At 36.2% G+C, this 25,998-nt stretch overlaps 1 protein-coding gene across 2 annotated transcripts in view; it reads left to right on the top strand.

Annotated features, from left to right (window-relative positions):
- Positions 1 to 496: 496 nt before the first annotated feature.
- Positions 497 to 25,998, top strand: part of LOC126831629 (contactin-associated protein 1) — a 40,635-nt gene continuing 15,133 nt past the window's right edge. The window contains exon 1 of one of the 2 annotated variants that reach the window (XR_007684229.2): positions 497 to 1,022. The gene's annotated coding sequence lies outside the window, so the exon portion shown is untranslated. The remainder of the gene's footprint in view (positions 1,023 to 25,998) is intronic. The other variant, XM_050562212.2, reaches the window with a different exon arrangement.

Below are 25,998 nucleotides of genomic sequence, written 5' to 3'. Positions count from 1 at the left end.
TCACTGAACAAAACCATCAGCTGCTGCTGAAAGACTTCATGCTAACTCCATGTAAGGTACTATTCTAGTCACTGAACGTGTGATGAGGTTAGACAGAGAACCCTACTTGTCACGTGAATTGAAGCTACGCAACTTGACTGAATGATCGGTCTTATGACGTAAAGCGCGCCCGTTAACCCATTCTGACACCCAACACCTCTTGGCAGATTGGAGAGGACAATGCATGTGCCCATATTTTTGAAAGTGGATTAGTGCTAATCAGAAATTTAATCTGAATAGCTGATTAAGTCTTAAACTAACATTTTTTATATACTTTGATTAGCCTAATCATTGAGTTAATCATTGTTCGAGAATAACATAAAATGTGGTACTCTGGATTAAATCACCCAAATATCAATGAGATACATCATTAAGAAATTAAGTGCACTGATATCCCATTTTGATGTATTAATCATTTATCGAATTTGAAAACGATCCGTCGAAAACGGACCGAAAACAGAGTTACGACATAATACGCCCACACTGAAATGTGGGCGTATAAAAAGTAAACATTCTTTTAAGTCTGTCATGTTATGATGAAGTGTGCACCAATAAACAAGAGACCGTAGAATACACGACTCGCGGTGTACTGATTGTAAAAATGTTCACTGTGTCTTAAACAGTTGATAAGAAAATCTCATATTTTAACAGTAAGATAACTACATCAATATTGATTGTGGTTCAAAATTGAATTCTAATTTGTGTTTTTCATTTCGAATATTATGGATAATGTTAAGTTAAAGATTTAGCCCTGAGAGAGAGAGAGAGAGAAAGAGAGAGAGGGAGTTTAACGTCCACTCGACAAAGACAAGGTCATTTCGGGACAAACATATGGTTTAATTTTATTTCAATAACTCGCTTGTGCGTATCGTTGTTTAGCAGTGGGAGGAAACCGAAGGACCCAGAGAAAACCCACGTGTTGGGACAGGCAACCCTACTCCTTGTCACGTACAAGCGGTGATTCCTTATGGATATGCTAAGTGGTATGTCTTATATTGTTACATGAAATAGTATCTTTTATTGTCGGTATTGTTTCGTACATATATATTAGTCCTTGTTTGTGATTCCATTATACTTATTAGTGGTAAAAAGGTTTGGTGAGACATGCATGGGCTCTTATATTGTTACATTAAATAGTATCTTTTATTGTCGGTATTGTTTCGTACATATATATTAGTCCTTGTTTGTGATTCCATTATACTTATTAGTGAAAAAAAGGTTTGGTGAGACATGCATGGGCTCTTACAACATTCCTGTATATACATTAAATCTATCCATCACACAGACATGTCAGTGCTTTTATAAATTACATTTATTCTAGCTCACTGAAGCTTGGTAAATAAATAAATGATGTTATCATAATGTACCTTATGACGCTTAACAAGTTCGAAAAAAAAATTATATAAAAGATAATTTTAAAATATCTTGGAAACATTATACGGATACATTGTCTGCTTATATTTATAAAGGATGAGCTGTGCGAAGCGGTGACAAAATAATTGTTGGTAAGATTAGTATTATGAGAAACCCTAAAAACGGAAAGGCAAATTTACAAATAATGATTATTACGAATGTTAAGCCGAGAGACGTTCTTATTCTAGTAAGACCTCCCCCAAACAAAAGAAGGTTTCAGTCAGAAAAAGACAAGCAGCTACGAAGATTCATAGTCCGAATACCAAAATTTTCCTTTTTCATGAACACTCTTTTTCCCGTGGACGCCCCACTCCCACCCCGGGCCCCTTTGACTTCACAGACCCCGGTTCACCGTTCTCAAACATTATGCTTTTCTAATCTACGTCTTATAATTGGACCCCTTTCATCCGGTTTTGTAAAAGGCGATCGTTGACTACAAATCGATAAAGTCTATAGGTACTCTAAAATCACAAAGTTGGTAATCTTTATTTCTCAAATTTTGTATTCATATACAGTCAATATCAATATTTACTAAAATTTCTTTGACGCAAAATATTTAACATAGATCAGCCAAACTTTTCTGCAAGGAAGACCACTAAGCGTGGATATAACAGGAATAACTAAACATGCGTAGCAGTACCCAGACGGCCTTCAGACAGCAGATGTCATATAATTGTTGATTAATGCTAGATGAGTTATAAATTATGTGAATATGAGAACAGTTTGACCTACCAAAACTTCTGTTTATTTAAAACGTAATTTGTTTGACCTACTAAAACTTCTGTTTAGTTAAAACGTAATTAATTTGTTTACAAATTCGAGATTCTGACAGTCCTGATATATCTGTCACCAACAGATATTGTTGTTGTGGTCCATCATACGATAAGAGCCAATTAGTTCATGTTTCAAACTGGTATAATAATTGAAATTTAGTAGAAATTTAGCAGGTATGGCATCAGACTTAAATTTCCGTATTCAGCTAATTTGTAGACGACAAAGGGTGAATAAAACCCGTAGTTATCTTTACCAAAGTGACCAGAAAATGTTAGTACTGACAGGGCCCGACGTTGCTTAACTTCAAATTTGTAAAAAAAAATGAGCCTTTGTCATACTCAATTATAAACCTTGAATCAATTTTTCACTGACTTTTGTTTCAAATTCATGTGAAGCATTGGGACAATCAGAGGATGAATTCTATTGATTTCCGTCCAACTCTTGCAAAATGCGTGCGCATCTTGCATGGCAACCGCTTGTTTTAATGTTTAGGGTCATTTGAAACTACTTATATCATGTTATATTATAGCCTTCCGAGAAATTGTAGGCTTTATTTTTAAGATAAGGGCGTGTCAAAATCGCCAAAACTTGATAATTGGTTTCATATAGCTGTTTTGCAAAATACTGAGTCTGTATTAATTGGGTATAATTAGATAGGCAATTGTGGGGAACTTTACATTTCAGTAGAGAGCAAAGTATTTTCATAACATAAAAATATTTATAAGGGACATCACATAAAAATATTTATAAGGGGCATCACATAAATATATCTATTTATAAGGGATACCACATAAAAATATTTATAAGGGACATCACATAAAGATATTTATAAGGGACATCACATAAATATATTTACATCACATAAATATATATATTTATAAGGGATATCACATAAAAATATTTATAAGGGACATCACATAAAGATATTTATAAGGGATATCAAATAAAGATATTTATAATGGATATCACATAAATATATTTATAAGGGATATCACATAAAGATATTTATAAGGGATATCTCATAAATATATCTGTAAGGGATATCACATAAAGATATTTATAAGGTACATCACATAAATATATTTATAAGGGACATCACATAAATATATTTATAAGGGGTATCACATAAAGATATTTATAAGGTACATCACTTAAATATATTTATAAGGGATATCTCATAAATATATTTGTAAGGGATATCATATAAAAATATTTATAAGGTACATCACTTAAATATATTTATAAGGGATATCACATAAATATATTTATAAGGATATCTCATAAACATATTTATAAGGGGTATCTCATAAATATATTTGTATGGTGTTGGTGTTTGAAAAATATATTTGCCGATCTTGGATTGGAGAGATCATGTTTCACAAATGGCTTATTATGTTTGGAACTGCGACATTATCCGATTTGTCGCTAGTGCTGACAAGGCGTTAAAAACTGGTCACCCGGGTCCCTCTCTATTAAGAAAATGCCACTCTCCACATGGGTACTCTTTCGGGATATAAGAAATACATTAATTAGAAGTGTCACCGAACAAAAATATACGACGATAGCAATCATTGAAATTTGGATATTTAAAAATAAAGAGAGTAGAAGACGCTTTGCCATTGCAGCCAATTTTTTTTTAATTTTACTTTAAGACTATGACGCCCCATCCATTACATAGAACGAGATACCAGTGAGATTTTAAACCCCCGCGGAAATTTGGTAACCTCAACGTTATCTATACTCTTAAACAAATAGTAGGGAATATTCAGAAAAGAGCGAATTCAAGATGGTCGACAGAAGTTAGACGTGTACCTGGTCATAGCAGGTATTTATAAATCATGAGTGGTATACTTTAAATTATGGTTCTAAAAACTGCATAGCTTAGATAAGTATGAAGACGAAGTGTTCTGTGAAATTAGATTAACATTATGTAGAGCCGATTTTAAAATATTTGATGTTTACAAGTGTAGATATTTTTCTCGGTTGACATATACTCAGTTGTGTGAGATTGTTGTGAGTAGATTTTGTAACAGCCAGATTCGTTCAACCTTACACTAAAACAAAAAACATGCCTAAAGTGAAAGAACCGGTTGTATCCAAACTTAGAGGTCGGTCTGTATCCATAAAACGTGAACGTGGAAATCTTGAGTCGAGTGCCAGTTCCCATAGCATTTCTGAGTTTTTAGATGATGTTCTTTCGAATGAATCATCCTTAAAGTCATTCGTTGGAGAATTATTCAAACGAGATCTGATCATGGACCACATTATAAAAATAATTCATCCAACATTAACAGACCCTCTACGCAATCGTATAGATGATTTAGAGAACCGAGTCGATGACTTAGAACAGTATTCTAGGCGACCATGCCTAAAATTTAGTGGCATCCCCGAAACACCTGAAGAAAACACTGATAATATAGTTTTAAATATTATTAACAATGACATACTTCCTGAAAAACAGGCTAAACTCACACTAAGTCAAATTGGCCGAACTCACCGGGTTGGAGCCAAACGCAGAGAAAAGGGCCGTGATATAATAGTACGTTTCAATAGTTATAGAGACAGGGCAAGGATATATGGTTCTAAACTCAACTTAAAACAGAGAAACCTCACCCAGATTCACAAGATATTTATCAATGAAGCCCTCACTCGTAAACGCGCTGCACTTTACAAAAGATGTCGTGATATGTTTAAATCAAAGCTAATTAAAAACTGTTGGACGTATGATGGTCGAGTTTACATACGACCTCTAGCAGACGACCGAAATATTGTCATAACCTGTGAGCAGGACTTCGATAACTTTCATACATCAACAAACAGAATAAATTCACAAGCTAATAAGTCTTTGTTTAACTACAACGAAGCTACTTTATCACATTCTGCAATCAACACATCTTCCGACTGTATAGACGATGATAACAGAGTTGGGCCATTAAAACAACAATCCTTACGAGATTTTGGCGGATTTGCCTCGACCCCACAGCCTGATAAAAAGAAATAATGATGCCTGACAGTATCTTTATATTTTTGAACCAATTTCATTCATCAATATCATTCCCAAACTACTGTACCTTATTGTGTACTGATTTTTCCTGTTTTTCTTAATGTCTACAAATGCATGAATATATATACGTATTTAATTATATACTATTCAAAAAAAGTAGGGGGAAATTTGATTTTTAAGTGTTATTAAGTCACCTAATGAAACTGACGAAGAAACAAATGACAAAATGAAATGAAGTTCACATTCATCGATTTATTCCAAATGATCGTTAGACTAAGTAAGGCACAGACTGACCATTATAAGGGTAAAATGATACCCGGGGTCAAACAGCAAAGTTACCACAGCATGACAACCAAGTCAGTAACGGGTAAATCCTCCTCTGTTTGCCAAACAAGCATTGATCCGACGTGGCATACTCCTAATGAGACGTCTAAGGTCATTTTGGTCCAGATTGTCCCATTCCTGTTGCAACGCAGCAGCAAGTTCTTGGACATTGGCAGGACGTTGTTGACGTTGACGTAACCTTTGTCCAAGCATGTCCCAGACATGCTCGATGGGGGAGAGGTCGGGACTCAGTGCTGGCCAAGGTAATGTGGTGATGTTCTGTTGTTGGAGGTAACCTGTAACGATCCTGGCCCTGTGACATCTTGCGTTGTCATCCTGGAAGATGAAACGGCGGCCATGACGTCGTGCGAACGGCACAACATGGACTGCCAAGATGTTGTCCCGGTAGTACTGGCCTGTAACACGCCCTGCAACAACATGTAAAGCCGTTCTTCCAGCAACAGTGATGCCTCCCCACACCATAACAGAACCACCCCCAAACCGATCATGTCTGATGACGTTAACGTCTTGGAAGCGCTCGTTTCGACGACGCCACACCCTCCTACGTCTGTCCAAAAAATCAACAGTGAACCTTGACTCATCTGAAAACATCACATTGCTCCAGCGTCGATTATCCCAGTGTTGACGATCCCTACACCAACGACGTCTTGCCTGAATGTGATGATCTCTCAAACAAGGGATCACGCGAGAAAGTCGGGCGCGAAGGTGACCCCTATGCAGTCGATTCCGAATCGTCTGGCCACTCACTCTCACACCAGTGTCTGTTTGAAGACGAGCGCTGATCTGATTTGCTGTGATGACACGATTTCTCAAGGCCAAGGTACGGATAAATCGATCCTGGGCTTGAGTTGTCGCCCTTGGTCGACCTGAGCGTGGTCTGTCCTGTACAGATTGTGTATCACGGTATCTGGACCATAGCCTGCTTATGACAGACTGAGAAACATTCATCGTCCGCGCCACAACCGCCTGTGTTGTGCCGATCTGTAGCATGCCAAGGGCACGTAACCTTTCATTTTGGGTAAGCCGACGCATATCAAAATTTGTTTTCTGGTCACTAAAACAATTAAACTGATGTTTCCACCCTGGAATTCAATGCCACAATGACTGTAACATTCAAAGTCAGAGTCGTGCAAATCTTGGGTTGGACCCCCATGATGATCCCAAGCATCACCTGCATTCCATGCGGTAGCTATTGGTGCGTTTGGGCGTAACATGTAACTGGAAATGTTTCTTCTGTTAGGTTCTGTAGTGACTTTTTTCGTAGTCATTTGCATATTTTAGTATTATGCCCCCAAAATCAAATATCCCCTACTTTTTTTTAATAGTATATTTAAACATCAATTGCAAGAGCTGAATCTGCGTATTGCAGGTCTTTTTTAGGCCTGAAATTTTATCTGAATTATTAATTAAGACATTAATTAAAACTTATCCAGACCATAATCAACTCTCGATGTCATCGCTAGCCTGCGATATTTACTGGAGTAGGATCCGATTTGCTGCTCAGCTTGCATTCATGATTTAATCATGAAATGGATAATCGAATTCCATTTACATTATCTAGTTTTTAACTATTATAGTGAGAGATGCCAGCTCTTTACCTAATCGCCCATAATGTATCTTTAAGTTGATGACCAACTGGATAGTACCTCAAATCGTTTCATGCATTCGCCATTGCCCCAATTATCCTTCATGTAATAATAAGTTTGCTTAGAATTTTAAAACAATGACAAAATCTCTCTGTAAAGTAAAGTCATGTACATGTATTTTACTTGTTTGTTCCCTATTGTCTAACTTTTACAGAGTAATATTAGCTTAGACCACTGTTTAGTTTATAATACATAGTTACATGTAGTTATACATTTATATTATTATATAACTAATTATGATATAAAAAGAATCGAATGTATAAAACTATGCCCACATTATTTATGCATTTAAAATGGGCGTATCTTTTAAAAGTTCTCAATTATCTACTTAAAAGTTCCATTCAAATATTAACTAATTGGGTTATCATCTCAGTTTAAACTTTTGATTTCGTTTTTTATTCCATTTAACTTACTGAAATGTAAACAGCCAATTATCTAAATAATTGTCAACTATGGGAACTCAGTCCTTGCATCAAAATTGCATATCGGATTGTTAAACTGACCACCCTCTAAGTATTACCACTTTAACTTTCATCTTCATTTTTTGTCCAAATTGCCTGCTTTAGATATCATCGTACGATATTGTTATATTAACTTAACTATGACCGAAACATTCAATGTTTATGTATTATACTATTGCTTTAACTGTAAATAATTCACTGTTTTTGTCTGTATGTATGTTTTATTTGTTTACTAGTTATTTACATCATGTTCTAATGTCTCTATATCCACCAAAACTAACCACTAAATATTTAAGATCTAACTGTTTGATGATTTCTCAGTCCCCTCGTGCAATACTGGCGCAAGTGCAACACTCATTATATTTTCATTGCTACTGTAATAGTTGACATTTACTACACAGTAAAGCACGAGGCATCTGAGAAATGGCAATGTCGATTAATATCTCTAATAGTTTTATGTGAACTTGATAATTTATGTCTGCTAAGTACTGTTTTAGCCTTATTGTCCCCCGCCTTTCGAAGAAAGCAGGGGACTATTAAAATGGGTTCGTCCGTCTGTCTGTCCGTCTGTCTGTCCGTCACACTTTTTGGGACACAATAACTCTCTTCCTAATTGAGCTAGAATGTTCAAACTTGGTGTATGTGTTTATTAGGTCAATGCCTTGATGGAGTTCGAAGATGAGCATTTTCCGCTTAGGGTAAGCAGAGATAAGCAATTTGATTGGTTGATGCTTTGGGACACGATAACTCTCTTCCTAATTGGGCTAGAATGTTCAAACTTGGTGTATGTGTTGATTAGGTCAATGCCTTGATGGAGTTCGAAGATGAGCATTTTCCGCTTAGGGTAAGCAGTGATAAGCAATTTGATTGGTTGATGCTTTGGGACACGATAACTTTTAATTGAGCTAGAATGTTCAAACTTGGTGTATGTGTTTATTAGGTCAATGCCTTGATGGAGTTCGAAGATGAGCATTTTCCGCTTAGGGTAAGCAGAGATAAGCAATTTGATTGGTTGATACTTTGGGGCACGATAACTCTCTTCCTAATTGAGCTAGAATGTTCAAACTTGGTGTATGTGTTGATTAGGTCAATGCCTTGATGGAGTTCGAAGATGAGCATTTTCCGCTTAGGGTAAGCAGAGATAAGCAATTTGATTGGTTGATGCTTTGGGACCTGATAACTTTAGTTCTAATTAAAAGGGAGAGTGAGGACACTTGGTGTATAGCTTTATTATATCAATACCTTGACTAAGTCTCGATAATGAGCATTTTCTGCTTAGGGTAAGCAGAGCGATAAGCAATTTGATTGGCCGAGACTTTGGAACACATTAACTCCTTTTCTAATTGAGCTAGAATGTTCAAACTTGGTGTAGGTGTTTATTAGGTTAATGTCTTGATGGAGTTCGAAGATGAGCATTTTGTGCTTAGGTTAAGCAGAGATAAGCAATTTGATTGGTCGAGACTTTAGAACACAATAACTCTCATTCTAGTTGAGTTAGAATGTTCACACTTGGCATAGGTGGCTATTAGGTGAATGCCTTGATGGAGTGTGAAGATGAGAATTTTTTGCTTAGAGTAAGCAGGGATAAGCAATTTGATTGGTTGATGCTTTGGGACACGATAACTTTAGTTCTAATTAAGTGAGAGTGAGGACACTTGGTGTATAGCTTTATTATATCATTACCTTGACTAAGTTTGATAATGCGTATTTTCTGCTGTCATGTCATGGCTGAGTTCAATTATTAACATTGGTCGATGCTTTGGGACAAGATAACTTTGATTCTATCTGATAGAGAGTGCTGAAACTTAGTGTATAATTTGATTGCTCGATACTTTTGAAAAAAATAAATGTGCGATTAATTAATGTGTCATCTATTTATTTTGGGATTTCGGCGGGGGACATCAGCCTCACTGTTGGCTTGTTAGTTCTAAGATCAGGAGACGTTCATAAAAATCCTGGACCTTCAAATCACGATTCAAATGAAAACCCATCAGTCTATCACTTAAATGCACGTAGTATAAGACACAAACTTGAAACAATATACAACGATGTCAATGATTACCATATTTGTAGTTTCACTGAGACTCATCTGGATAACTATGTGTTAGATTCATCTCTAAAATGGGACGGTTACCATTTTCCATACCGAAAGGATCGGACTGGGGAGTAACATAGGCCAGGTGGAGTTAGTCTACCACTTCCGGTTTCGGAGTTATGACCCCCGAGCGAAGCCGGTCTGTTCGGGGTTGGCGGCTACACTAGGTCTGCCCCGAGTCTGAAATTTTGGGTATAGAGGTAGCTCGGACCGGGGAGTAACATAGGCCAGGTGGCGTTAGTCTACCACTTCCGGTTTCGGAGTTATGGCCCCCGAGCGAAGTCAATCTGTTCGGGGTTGGCTGCTACATCTGCCCCGAGTCTGAAATTTGGGGTATAGGGGTAGCTCGGACCGGGGAGTAACATAGACCAGGTGGCGTTAGTCTACCACTTCCGGTTTCGGCGTTATGACCCCCGAGCGAAGCCGGTCTGTTCGGGGTTGGCGGCTACACTAGGTCTGCCCCGAGTCTGAAAATTGGGGTATAGGGGTAGCTCGGACCGGGGAGTAACATAGGCCAGGTGGCGTTAGTGTACCACTTCCGGTTTCGGAGTTATGACCCCCGAGCGAAGTCTGTCTGTTCGGGGTTGGCGGCTACACTAGGTCTGCCCCGAGTCTGAAATTTGGGGTATAGGGGTAGCTCGGACGGGGGAGTAACATAGGCCAGGTGGTGTTAGTCTACTACTTCCGGTTTCGGAGTTATGACCCCCGAGCGAAGCCGGGGTTGGCGGCTACACTAGGTCTGCCCCGAGTCTGAAATTTGGGGTATAGGTGGCATTAGTCTACCACTTCCGGTTTCGGAGTTATGACCCCCGAGCGAAACCGGGTATACTGCTAGTATGTTAATAAAACCATTTATTGCAAACGGCGAGATGATCTTGAGGTTACAGGTGTAGAGAGTATTTGGGTGGAATGCAAATTTCCAAACACCGTATTACTTGTTGCCATATTTTACCGCCCGCCAAACAGCACAATTGAATTCTGGTCATTGTTCGAAAGATCCATTGAACTAGCCTATCAAACCACGCTTAAGGTTGTAATTTTAGGTGATCTAAATGATGACTTGCTAGCACCACGTTGCAAGCTACGGGATGTTTTATCTTTAAATAATCTCAGAAATGTTATTGATGAACCTACACGCGTTACTCTGACGTCATCAACCTTATTAGATGTAATTTTAGTAAATGATGAAATTCAGATTAGTTCCAGTGAAACGATTACAGTCATTCCTGACATATCCGATCATAAGGGTGTTTATGCATTATTAGATTTTCCAGTTTCAAGTCCCAGGAATTTTAAACGGGAGATATTTGTATATAAGGATGGTAATTATAATAGGTTAAATACTTTTATCAAAGAACACGATTGGGAGAGTACCTTTGCAAATTCTGATATTAACTTAGTATGTTCAAAATTTTATGAAATTCTAAATAGCTATATTACATTGTGCATACCAAAGAAATCAATAACTATAAGACTAACTGACAAACCGTGGTTCAATACAGAAATACGTAGAGCGATAAGAATCAGAAACAGGTTACACAAAAAAGCTTTGAAAACACAACATGAATGCGATTTAAGAAAATACAAAGTTCAAAGAAATAAAGTAAATAATTTTTAAAAAGCGTTAAAAACAAAATACAAAGAAGAAATCACAAATTTCTTGAATTCTAACGATACAAATAGCCATAATTACTGGAATAATTTAAGGAAAGTATTAGGCCAAAATGTATCAAATGATATTCCTCCACTTTTAGACCCCAATGGAAGAATTGCTCATTCAAATTTTGATAAAGCTGAATTACTTAACAACTATTTCGGATCAATTTCAAATAACACTCAGCAAGGAGAATTACCAAAATTGTCTACTTGATATTCCTTTAGTCGAAGAAAAGGAAATCGCAGATCTTATAAGTACACTGAAATTGAAAAAAGCCAATGGGTTTGATAATATTAGTAACAAGTTACTAAAATATACCAAAACCTCAATATGTGTACCATTAAAATATATCTTTAACAAATCACTAGAATCAGGCGTTTTTCCAACAATTTGGAAAAAAGCAAATGTCCTACCTTTCTATGAAAAAGGAGACAGCTCTCTAGTTTCAAACTACCGACCTATAAGCCTATTAAGTTCTTTGAGTAAATTATTAGAAGGGGTAGTTTTCAAACACCTGTTTAACTACTTTCATGAAAACAATCTCTTGTACAAATACCAATCAGGGTTTCGACCGAACAACTCTACTGTTCATCAACTTTTAGAAGTGTATTGTAGCGATTCGACCCCCTGACCCTTAATGCTGTATCGCGCCCTTTCCCCACAGGCTTCCAGGCGAACGTGCTACACAAATATATATGTGGATCGTTCGTTCCCAGCCTAGAACTACGATCGAAGGATTGACACAAGCCAAGTTTAAAATCTCAACAATTTATTAACAGTTAAAGACTGTAACGATATATATATATTAATACTGTGTAATAATTATAAATACATGCAATATATTATATTTTACAATTCAGTTAAGCTTGTGAGCTATAGGCTATATTTACTATATAATATGGAATAATTTATAAATAAGAATAAGATGCTTGAAGCTATAATATTAATGAATGCAGGTCACGGATGGCAACACGTTATAATTATAAGCGGAACTGTTATACATTAAACAAGTACTGAACTTGTATTACTATTACTATCAATAATTATATAGGCCTATCACTAACAGTGAGTTGTCGATGGAACACACCTCTAGACAATAAATAGTTAAAGTAGTAAAACTATAGTAAACTTATTATAATTATATTAATATGCTAGTTAAATTAATAACAGTAGCAAGTGTCTGAAAATCCAATCCTTGTTAAATTACAACAGGTTTGTTATGGATGCAACAAGTTTGTTATGAATGCAACATGAACATGTTCCGATTACAACATGTTAGCTTTTAAACATTTAGTTATGTTTGCAACATGCACTTTGTAATTGAATAGAACAAGGTTGCTTATGTTGCAGCACGAACTTGTTTAATCACGGTCATAACCGTAAGCAATCCTTACCATATTGAAATGAAAATTGGTTGACAGAGATCCGCAGTGAAAGGCGATCTGTCAAAATAGCCGTCTGATCTCTATTTATAATACCCGCGGAAAACGACTAGCCAATCAGAAGACGGCATGTAGCCGCGCATGCCAAGTGACGTCTCGCGCTTCAGTTCCGCCATGCCGGTTGACAAGCGAACGGAAATAGCTGTGCTGTAGGAAAAATACGAATTACAAAGTTATACAAGCTCGACAACAGCCTATTATGTCGTAGTTTACAAATAAGGTATTCGGGAGTAAATCACATTCAGGACGATCCAAGACAATGCATAGTTTAATGGTTATTTAATGGCGAAGTGTGATTTACGCGAGTGTGAAAATTTGACAAGCGACATGACTATTGCGCACGATAACTGCGCATAGCCCATAATAATAACAAATAGTAAACAATGGAAGCGGAGAAAATACAACTGGATATAATAACGAAATAACATGACAATAATATAGAATGGAGGATGACATAGGAGGCAAATGGTATAATCATTACAGTATCATGATATCTCGTCTGCAATAGACAAGCAACTATATTCCTGCTATGTTTTTTGCGATATATCTAAAGCGTTTGACCGCGTATATTTACCTGGTTTGATACACAAATTAAGTCAATATTGGGTTTCAGGCATGCTAATTACGTGGTTGTCTAGTTATGTCCAAGACCGGACTCAACGGGTATTCGTAAATGGCTCTGTGTCATCAGAAATTACTCTTCAATCAGGAGTTCCCCAGGGATCAGTTTTGGGCCCCTTTTTGTTTTTGACATACATCAATGATGTACAAGATGTACTCCATAATGTGGCTAGATTATTTGCAGACGACACGGCACTTGGGTGTAGCAAACAGTCAGTTTCAGAGATAGAGTCTGATATTCGATAATCAAGCACTTGAAGTGGTTAAATGTCACAAACACTTGGGCATTACCCTTTCAAATGACGCCAAATGGACCATTCATATAGAAACTATTATCTCGTCCACCTCAAAATTATTAAATATTTTGCGTAAACTAAAATTCACCTTTAATAGACAAACTCTAAATAACGTATATTTGATATTCATAAGGCCAAAATTGGAATACGCATGTGAAGTGTGGGATGGGTGTAACGTTTCCAATACCGAAAAACTTGAAAAGGTACAGCTAGAAGCTGCCAGGATTGTGACTGGACTAACTAAAACTTGTTCTCGTGAAGCGCTTTATTTTGAAACCGGATGGAATAAATTGTCAGACAAAAGCGACTAACTACATTTTTTCAAATTAAAAATCAGAGAAACCCAGCATACTTATATGACATTCTAGAATATTATCAACAAACACCACAAAAATATAATTTAAGAAACATTAGCGAATATAGATATCCTTATTGTAAAACAACATTACACCAAACTTCGTACTTCCCCACAACAATTCGAGATTGGGAATTATTAGAGGACCCCATAAAGCAATCAACCAATCTTAAATCCTTCAAATATCTATACAAACAAAAATTACGTTCCTTAATACATAAAGCGCCAATCTACTACTGTAAAGGTAATAGACATGAAAATATTATTCACACTAGAATACGGCATGGGTGTAGTTCGTTGCAAAATGATTTGTATGAAATAAACGTTGTGAATGATCCCACATGTTCTTGTGGCAAATTTATAGAAAATGCCGAACACTATTTCCTGCAATGTCACTTATATGATGTAATTCGTGCCGAACTATTAAATACAGTGTCAAGTTATTCTGTTATAAATATAGATATCCTATTGTGCGGCAATTTAGAATTGTCAATTAAGATGAATACAAACCTTTTCCTTGAAGTTCACAAATATATCAAACTTTCAAAACGATTTAAATAAAAGTTATTGTTAGTAGTTACATCTTAGAATAAATTATTAGCTTTAGCTTTTTTGGTGGATAACATTTCCCCCACCTTTTTTTTTTTTTTTTTTTTTTTATCATTTTGTACATGCATCAGTTCATTTATATCCCATTTATTAAACTTTATTTTTCAATGTTTTAAATATAATTTTATATTCTCTTTATCACCTCTTCACTTATTTTATATAGAGCTTTGCGATAATTCATCTGACCTTACTTATATTACTTATAAATTATTTATTATTGTATATACTATTTCGCAATCTTGTTTGTATTAAATAATGTCTATCATTTCTATGTATGGAAACTTGTGCTCAATCCGTTTGATATTTGTCAATAAAATATGTTTAAACTAGAAACAATACAAAACTGCGGAAATGCACTGCCGTTTTTATTAGAGGTAAGCAGTGTATGTTAATAACAAGCCAATTGCCTACACATGAACATAGACTTATCTGACGGCCCCATTTCACTCGCAAAGAGATACACCGTCAAAAGTGAAAATGGACGTTATTGATTTTTGATTTAAGAATGAGTAATTGCTCCACCAATCCTCAGACATTCAGCAATTCGCCGTGGCATGCTCCTAATCAACCGTCCAATCACGATTTAGGGCAATCTGACCCACTCCTCTTGCAGTACCACGGCCAATTCTTGCAGTGTTGTCGGTTGACGTTGACGTCGACGAACACCTCCCCCGATCATGTCTCAGGGTCAGGACTCATGGCTGGCCAAGGCATATGGACAATATGGTGACGCTGTAGGTAGTCATTCACGACACGAGCGCGGTGAGCACGGGCATTATCATCTTGAGCAAAGGGCAGAACTATTGGTGCCAGGATGTGGCCACGGTAGTACACACCAGTGACCCTTCCTTGAACAATAATGCAAGTCCGTTCTGCCAGTCATGGTGATTCCTCCCCACACTATAACAGACCCACGCCCGAATCTCTCATACTGTCTGACGTTAACGTTAGCATGAAGCTCATTTACACACCTCCAAACGCGAGCACGCCTATCGGTGAAATCCAGAGAAAATCTGGACTCATCTGAGAACATTACACGCGCCCATCGACGATTACTCCAATTTCGTTTCGCAGGACCTGTGTACGAATGTATCGATCCTGGGCTTGTGTAATGGCTCGAGGACGACCTGAACGAGGTCTTTCATCAGAATTGTGTGTTTGTTGGTACCGGCGCCACAGTCTGCTGATCACAGACTGTGACACATTAAGCATGTTGGCTACTGCTCGCTGTGTGGAACCCATTTGAAGCATGCCAATAGCACGTAGACGTTCATCATGTTGAAGACGTCTCATTGCAAATTAAACGTAACACACTAAAGCAAAGATACGCTAAACAGTAAATCTTATGAAAGAACCGATAGGAAAGCAAACATGGATAGGATAAACCAGCAAAGCGGCAGTTTTCATCAACCCTTCCTTGAAGTGTCAAATTTGACAATAGACCCCTCCCAGGTGTATGGCGCTATTGCGTGTCGCGAGTGCAGCTCAGTGGTTCTGTTGGGGCGATAAGTTCTTCATCTGTGAACATACTCTCAAAGCATGTCAAGTGTCCATGACTATTTATCATATCACAACCTGTATTTGCATTTCAATATCCCCTACTTTTTTTGAAGAGTATATTTCTCGTGAACACTCTACAGAACACATTTATTATCCGATCTTTATAAAATTTATATATGCTGACGCTTGGCAACCGTATGTTGTTTTTGTTATGGTGTACTATTGATATAATATTATATTCTTTATTGTAGGTATGGTTACGAGCAGAACTGTCAGGGCAAAGTGACTACAGGTTTTCTAAACACGTATTTTTATCATAATTTTATACGAATAATGAATATCACATACTTTAAACAAATATTTGTTTTAGAGGCTAAAAATACTGTTTTTGCCAAACTGACATTACTTCCGGTGATAATGAAAATTGTTAAATTAGTTTTATGAGATCACAAATGACATTAGGCATCACATGGTGAAAATCGAATAATAACTGACATTTTTATGGACCAATTCGTTCAAGGTCACACATCTAAAGTACCGGAGCTATGTTATATGTATCAAATGTTAAAATTCGACGATTATTGTTAATATTACGACAATATTTCCAAAAACGACGACTTCGATGATTTCGGACATTTCGCATTGTTGCAGAACATTCGAAATAGCTTTAATCTCTAATGGTGACCATCAGTTGATCCAAATCCTAATTGTGCTCTCAACGTTTTATAGGCATTCCTTTAAGGATTCAGAAAAGGTAACTCCCATGGCTGTAGGTAAATTAAGGAAAAGGCCTTAGGGATTATTCACGTTTCAAGATGGTGGCACTTTCGGTTTGATCGACAAACTTCATTTTTTTGTGTACGCATCAGTACACAAATTTTGTTTTCAAGGAAATCCGGGATAAGTCGAATCAAACTGGTGTACTCGCATTCCAAATTTCGTAAAAACGTGCTGAAGAATATGTCAAGTTCGTTTTTAATTCCGGGATGAGATGTCAATGACGTAATTTTCGAAATTCGAAAATAGCAGATTTAAAGTAAATGTTTCAAGGTACTCAAAAACAAAAGAATTAATAAAATATGTTAAAACTTACAGCTAAGTAGATGAATTTTTTTTGTCACTAAAATTCGGTGATGTCGGATACGTAAAACCTTTTGAAAATACATTTAAACTTAACTCATCACCCATTCTGGTGTGGGTGGGGGTGGGGGTCAATGTATCAGAAAGATCATATGGTTAGATTCTGAGAAATCCGATTTGCAGGAAACAAAATGATAATAATAATAATATCAACTTTAAAAAAAAAATCTTAACAAAAAAAATAATATTTTACACAACCCTGATTAGTATTATCATCAATTGTAATTTCTGTGACACTTCACTAAACTTATATAAATTCCTCTCCATACTGTGTTGTATTCCAGCTTTACCTTTTAAAAACTATTAAAATCACCCATTATCATAAAGCTTCACCCAAAGTTATCAATAATGTAATAATGTCTGTAAATATTTAATAAATAAGTCGATTTTAAAACATGATGGCATGTATATGACAATTATACCCACATTTCTTATTTAAATTCTACTCCATACATTATTGTAATCCATTTATACCTTTCAAAATATCTTCGTTAAACGCACAACCTATTATGTAGCACCATGAGCCTTCTGTCTGACGTGGAGAGCGTCTATGGGAAACCGGTCGCCACATCCTACGTATGACCCATGCATCTTTTCTTACTACATATTTCTGTAGCCTTGTGATCGTCTAGGATTTGTCTCTAGCTGTCTTTACTTCTGCTCCACGTTGTGTATTTACTTCTTCTAGTTTCTTAAGACGTTTGTCTTACCAGGAATAATAATGCATAGTTCGCTTCTACATTTTATATAGCATATAACTGAATACAGGTATACAAGCATAGCACAAATTACAATACTATATAGTTAAAACCACTTCTCCACCCTATCCAGCCTCTCGGCTGTCTAGGAACTCAGATTTACCCTCGATCTCTGGAATCTAATGCAAGTCTAACGAATTCTCACCAGTATGATAGTTTTGTAGCTGTTTAAAAACAATGCCGTAACGACGATAGTGCTACAATTCTTCCCCCTTTAAGAATATATATAAAATATAGATATTCTAACTAATTATTCACGCATCAGGCAAATATAATGATTACTATACTATAAAACCAAGCTGTGAAAGAAAAACACAAATAATCAAAAATCAACAATCAAAAGTCAAACGTCGCATGCAAAAGCTCTTCAAAAAGTTCATATGTACTTTAAAGTCCTATGAAAATTCACTAAGCCTAAACCTAACCACAGAAAACACAAATTGTCTTTTTTAAATCTTCAAGTGTCCTAATTTCAAAACACTATAACACATCACATAATATTAATAAAGTTCAGGTTTCACTTTAAATTCTGTCCCAGGAAATCTCAATTTGGTAAACTGATAAACCATTTCTTCGTCTTGGATTTGTATTGGTCTGTTTCAACTACCATAGTGTCATGTTGAAACTTTCTTTTTTTCTTCTAAGTATGATTGGTTTATACAGTTTTATCCGTCAATCAAACATGTCATTGCCATCAGACCAAGAACTAACTATTCCTAAATCTTTATTTTTAAAACTTTATTTTCATATTAATCTAACATTATTATTTCGAAAAATTATTTTTAAATCTTACTCTTAATTAAAATTAACTTTATTTAAGTATTAATAATTTTGATGTGTCCCTTTAATTATAAATCTTGAAACTAACTTTGACCTCTTGACCTAACTCGATCAGTAATTTTATAATTGCGTTTTCTGTTTTAGAATTTCCGTTTGTGTTTTAGAATTCCTACATTGTTATTTTATATTTCACCGTCAGTAATGTGACCTTTTTGACCTAATCATATAAATGTACCATTTTGTATGTGAATTAAAACAAATACACCAACACATGAAACAAGCCCATGGTTACTTATTCCACATTAGTATTACCTAACAGGTTATTTAGAATAGAACTGTCAATCAAATATGATCAGTATATGAATGACACTCCATTCCATCCTACAGTTTGATGCAAAACCCCATTTTCATTTAATTTATAACCATGTCCCAAGTGAATGAGTGCACTTTCATCCACAGGAACATTAGTCTATACACATATACAGTTTACTATATCCTATATATTAACGCATCACGTAAAATTTAACACAGTGTTAGAACCTATTGTTTATTATAATTCGACCTCATGTAAAATTACACATTCCTATCCTCTTGTGTCGACAGCTTAAAGCAATTAGCAGTATATATTAAACGTTAATATTACGTTTCTAAAGCAAAAATTTAATTACATAAAATTATATACTGACAAAATTTACCGTATTCCTCCACATTCCTAAAAAGTGTTGTATTCTTAACTTTAACCTCCTATTAAACTCGTATTGATGACTTTGCGATAATCTCACAATTTAACGAGCCAATGATTTTAGTTTTTCCCCAGGAAAACTATAACCAACATCCCTAGATTAACCATATGGGATTTTCAATATAACCTAACTTTTTAATCAAAAGTTAAATTACAACAACTCTAAGGCCTGGACTAAGGGCCTTAAAATTATATAGTATACGAAACAACAAAAAACACAAATTAACGAATCACAGTAGAAACCACCGCCAACTAGGAAACTAGAGTTAATCACTCACAAACTTCATCCTTAGCTCTGCCGTCGTTCTCACTGCGATCCGGAGACAACATTAGTTCCTTACTTTATTCCCTATTCCGTTTCCTTATTATTCCTTAGTTATATCAAAACTTTACTACAAATTTACTACAGGTCATGTTAACCTGATAATATGCACACCTAACCAGTGATATTATATTGTTTAATATACCTATCAATCAAAACTTATGAATGACTATATTTTATTCTATATATAGTTAAATTTTAAATATTTAGATTCTAATAAGATTTTAACTTTAAATTAATATTATTTGGTCTTTAAACAAATTTAACACATTTAATTTTCCAAACAAAATGTATTTACCCAATTTTTCGAATATCTCCACCAGATTTTTTTTCCACCAAACTTTTTCTGTTGCTGGATTGTACAGGTTTTCTTCTTAACGTCTTCAAATATGTATTCTTCTTTTAAAGTGACTTCTTACCCCAAAGGTCGAAACTGCGTTACGGTATCAAATTAGAATATGTAAGACTATGCAGTGCTATGCAGTCACTGATTAGATGTGGAAAATATGTGATGCTTACTCTCTTTTCTTCTAATCTTCTTCCAAATTTTCTGCTTACCCTAAAGGTCGAAACTGTCACGGCAACCAAATAGAATATGTAGCACCATGAGCCTTCTGTCTGACGTGGAGAGCGTCTATGGGAAACCGGTCGCCACATCCTACGTATGACCCATGCATCTTTTCTTACTACATATTTCTGTATCCTTGTGATCGTCTAGGATTTGTCTCTAGCTGTCTTTACTTCTGCTTCACGTTGTGTATTTACTTCTTCTAGTTTTTTAAGACGTTTGTCTTACCAGGAATAATAATGCATAGTTCGCTTCTACATTTTATATAGCATATAACTGAATACAGGTATACAAGCATAGCACAAATTACAATACTATATAGCTAAAACCACTTCTCCACCCTATCCAGCCTCCCGGCTGTCTAGGAACTCAGATGTACCCTCGATCTCTGGAATCTAATGCAAGTCTAACGAATTCTCACCAGTATGATAGTTTTGTAGCTGTGGGTTTTGGACGTTCAATTATCTAATTGGTCAAATATCATGTAAATAAGTATAGAGATTGGTCAAACAAGCTAAATGATGCAATCGTAATTTTCCGTCACATGTTTCTCGACACAATCTATCCTTGAACTCAGACCCCCTTTCCTGTTATTCTCACGCTATTTCATAAACAGTTAATTTGCGTTTTAAATAAACTCATACCTTAATATACTGACAATAGACAATAATTTGTAAAGATAAAAAATGTTGTTTAACCCATCTTATTTCTCTATTCCTTGTCTATAAGTTTAAAAACAATGTCGCAACGACGATAGTGCTACAATTATCATAAAACTGCCATCAAAAGTCATCAAGTTTATCTAATATTATATGTAAATATTTGATAAATAGGTTTTATAACATGGTGGCCTGTGTACATGACAACTGTAGTCCGATTTATGTCTGGTATACCACATGCTATATGCTCAATATTATAGGGGGTAAATCGATAATATTTGGCACCTAGAAATTGACACAAATGGGTCACAACGCATATAATAATGTAATATGGATGTATATAAACTGATTTACATTCAATTGTTTCTGTTTTTACTGTAATTTCTTATCAGTTATGTTTGGCAAAATACGCCAGAGGTCTCAATCGAATGACAATCTCTAGCATCTATTTATTCCAGTCTACACCGATAGTATTTATTGCATCTCCAGATACGAATATATGGGTCACCGTTTGATATGACTAGTGAAATATACCCAGCCTCTTTTTTCTAGTCCCCTATTACAAATGGCGCTGAAACGCTATATGGTACACGATCCGTGTACCAATAGTAAAATGTTTATTTTGTCTTAAATATTGGATATCAGAAGCCCATCTTTTCCCATCACAACATCAATGTTGATTTAAATTGACAAATAATTTGGGTTTTCAATGTTGAAGATTTTGGATGATATTGAGTTACAGACTTTAAATACATCTAACTTATATAAATGACACATTCTACTCTTTCTGTAATATAAGCCAACCTCACCATGGAGTGTATTTCTAAATTCCGTAAAAATGGAGAATTATCGTAAAATGTATGTCATTGGGGATGCTCCATTCTCATCCCGGAACGGAGCCACGGTGGCTAGGTGGGTAAGACGCTGGCTCGCTAGCCTGGAGGTCGGGTGTTCGATCCCTGCATTGGCCGAGAAAGTTCATCCAGATTTTCCGACGTGGTTTCCCCTTGTCAGTGGTGCAGAACGGAGGGCCTGACAAGGACAGCTGTCTAGTCTTTCGGATGAGACGAAAAACCGAGGTCCCGTGTATACATTAGAATGCACGTAAAAGATCCCTTGGCAGTTGGAATTCGATATAAGAGTAGGCGATAGTGCCGCTGCCCGGGCAAAATTTCCCTCATAGCACACTGTATGGCGTATGCCCGTCTTCATTAGCCCAGTATCGGAGCAAAACAGTAGGACGTTAAACCCAATTTCATTTCATTTCATTTCATCCCGGAACGTCCCGAATTGACAAAATTGCTATCGAGTGACGTGGAATTCAGTTCTGTCACAGTTCTGTCAGTTCCGACAACTAAGGTGGCGTGTGAGTAGAATTGTGGCGTAATTAAACACAACGAATATGTTTCAGCTGTCATGGTTGGTTGAGATATTTTCTTATATAAAGTCGGCGCATGCGTTCTAGCCCCAAATTCCCATTTTCACTCGATTGTCATTATTTTTGAGGTTGACGGAATTGAATTCCGGAATGTTCAATCGAGCATCTCCTAGATGTATTGTGTAAACTAAAATCAAAATTTCTATCCTAGGTTTCAGCTAAACACATATAATCACACTGAGTAAATATGTAATCATTTTCTTTTAATCTTCAAAATAAGAGAAGTATGGTGGCTGATTGGTATCATGTCGTGATGTCGTGGTGTCGCCCTTCATAAGGCCACAACCCGACATCACGACATTATAACCCGACGCCACGACAACCCGACATCACGACATTTTTAACCCGACACTACGACATTTTCACCCGACATTAAGAATGTCGTAATGTCGCGTAAAAATGTCGTATTGTCGCGTAAAAATGTCGTGATGTCGGGTTGTTGTGGTGTCGTGATGTCGGGTTGTCGACAATATTTATCTATGTTGAAGCGGCCACGAGATCAAGTCAGCCCTCACTATCTCATCCTTCACTAAGAATACTTACCCTTCACTAACTGCGAATCAAGATGCCCTAAATTATGGGTCTTAATACGAAATTCCAGATATCATGCTACATATCAGTAGAAAGCACGTTCACTGTTCTTTTCAATATATAAATAATTTTCGGGCACATTTATATTTACTTGCCTTGAAAAGTGAAAGGGGGGCGGGGGTACTTGAAATAAAAATGCGGGGCTTAATCCAAAATTCCGTATTATCTATACTGAAAAGTAAAGTGTTAATCCTCTCTTGAAATGTATTTATTATATTTTCTGCGGAATGCATATATACTTTTTAAAATTAAAATTGATACTGGTTTGGTAGCCTTCACTGTCTGAATTAAAGAGAGTGGCGGGGTGGGCGAGTGTTTAATGTCAACATACGTGTCTTAATACGAAATTCCAGTTATTGTGTCATACATCGGGGGGGGGGGGGGTCGCCTATCCAACTTCGTGGGTTTTCTCCGGGTCCTCCGGTTTCCTCCCACTGCTAAATACCCCTACGCGCAAGCGAATTATTTAAATAAAATTAAACCATACGTTAGTACCGAAATGACCTAGTTTGTGTTGAGTGGACGTTAAACCCCATTTCTCTCTCTCTCTTAATGTCGTGGTGTCGGGTGAAAATATCGTAGTGTCGGGTTAAAAATGTCGTGATGTCGAGAATTCGGGTTGTCGGGTTGTCGTGGTGTCGAGTTATAATGTCGTGATGTCGTGATGTCGGGTTGTCAGGTTGTCGCCTTACGAAGGGCGACACCACGACATCACGGCATGATACCAATCAGCCACCATAGAGAATAATTAGCTCAGTTGCTGAACGTTCTTCAGTACTTTAGGGGGTTGGATGGCTGAATGGTTAGCGTGCGCGCGCTGTATCATAAAGCCTGTCATTGAGTTGACTAGCGTGGGTCGTCTGTCCAACCCCGTGGGTTTTCTCCGGGTCCTCCGGTTTCCACCCACTGCTAAAGACCCCTATGCACAAGCGAATTATTGAAATAAAATTAAACCATATGTTAGTCCCGAAATGACCAACTTTGTGTCGAGTGGACATTAAACCCCATTTTTCTCTCTCTCTCTCTCTCTCGCTCTCTCTCTCTCTCTCTCTCTCTCTCTCTTCAGTACTTGGTTCAGTATAAAGGGGTATTTCATTCAATGCATCCGCTATAATAGCCTTATCACAATATAAAAGCTTCTCATTCAAATCTTTAACAAGTTACACAACTACATTAACTTGGACACATTGTAAAAATTATCCATTTTTTTCTTTTAATCAATGGTTTTGTTTTTTTTCCGGAGAAAATGTGTTAAAAGTGTGAATTATTTCTTCAAATTACCTGTGTTATATTATATTTCTATTGAATATTCAGTATTAAAAAGGAAATTTCCGTGACCAGAAATTTACGAATTATTTCTACTTGCATATGCAACTATAAGTAATCGTATACATATATAACCATTCCTAATAATTATCATGTTATAATATTCATTTTAATTTATTAACCATAATATGTAGAATCATATTTTGTAAATTTTAGTATATTGCAAGTCATGTATATCTAATTTCCATCATTTATAAAAGATCTATAGTAAAAAAAAAAATACTTTTTTACTTTATCGACGAGTGTTGATATGTTTTGATATCAAAAAAGAGGAGTAGGAGATTTTATTTATTACCCAATCCTTTCTTACATGCACAAACAAATAAATATAATCTTCACTTTTACTGAACCTGATTCCATTACGGCGTAGTGATACATCATTTTTTGACACCTATTCAACCATTGCAAAGTCCTTTATATTGACCCAGTGTTTCCATCAAGGTCTATTAAATAAAAATAGTTCATTTTTAATATAAAAAAAAGAAGTTATTTTTTGACAAAAAATGAACTGTTCTTTGAAAATTAGAAAAAGTAGTTCCTTTTTAAATGACCAATCAAACTCATGTAAAGCATTATGGAAGATTAGATAAAGAGCTGGTAGTTCTTACTATAACTCATACAGTCTGAAAGATACATTATGAATTAAATAAACTCATAAGTCTTAAAGATACATTATGGAAGATTAGATAAAGAGCTGGCAGTTCTCACTATCATAGTTAAAAACTAGATAATGTAAAGGGAATTTGCTGAAAATTTCAGTCAAATTGATCCGCTCTGAACTGAGATTTCAGCGATTGAATTTTGGGCCTAGTACGATAAAAACGTAGTCTCTATTATCCATTTCATGATTAACTCATGAATGAAAGTTAAGCCGCAAATGGGATTCTAATCCAGTAAATATCGCAGGCTAGCGTTGACATCGGGAGTTGATTATGGTCCGGATCGGTTAATTAATGTCTAATTAATAATTTATATAACATTTCAGGGCCTGCAATGATACAGTCCTAGGCCTGTAATGATACAGTCCTGGGCCTGTAATGATACAGTCCTGGGCCTGTAATGTTACAGTCCTGGGCCTGTAATGTTACAGTCCTGGGACTGTAATGATACAGTCCTGGGCCTGTAATGATACAGGCCTTACCCAAAATGAAAAAAACAAAACAAACAATGATTTACAAGAAAGGCGCAATAATGGGACCGATCTTGGGGTGGCTGTCCATGGCGTTTCTAGTTGGCCTTAGTCTACCACTTGACCTGTTGAGTGACCTAAATGGAATAAAGCCTGGTTATTTAGTCATACATATTTGGTCACCTATATTACACGGGCCCTTAAGGATGTATCAAAAACGTTGTCCATAAATGTTGGGCGACAGTTTGATACAGCCACAGCGTACATATGAAATGGCGAAACGGCATA

This window comes from Patella vulgata, chromosome 9, assembly GCF_932274485.2.
Source record: "Patella vulgata chromosome 9, xgPatVulg1.2, whole genome shotgun sequence".
Lineage (NCBI taxonomy): Eukaryota > Metazoa > Mollusca > Gastropoda > Patellidae > Patella > Patella vulgata.
Note: the sequence above shows the minus strand (reverse complement) of the source record. Positions and strands in the feature narration are given on the sequence as shown.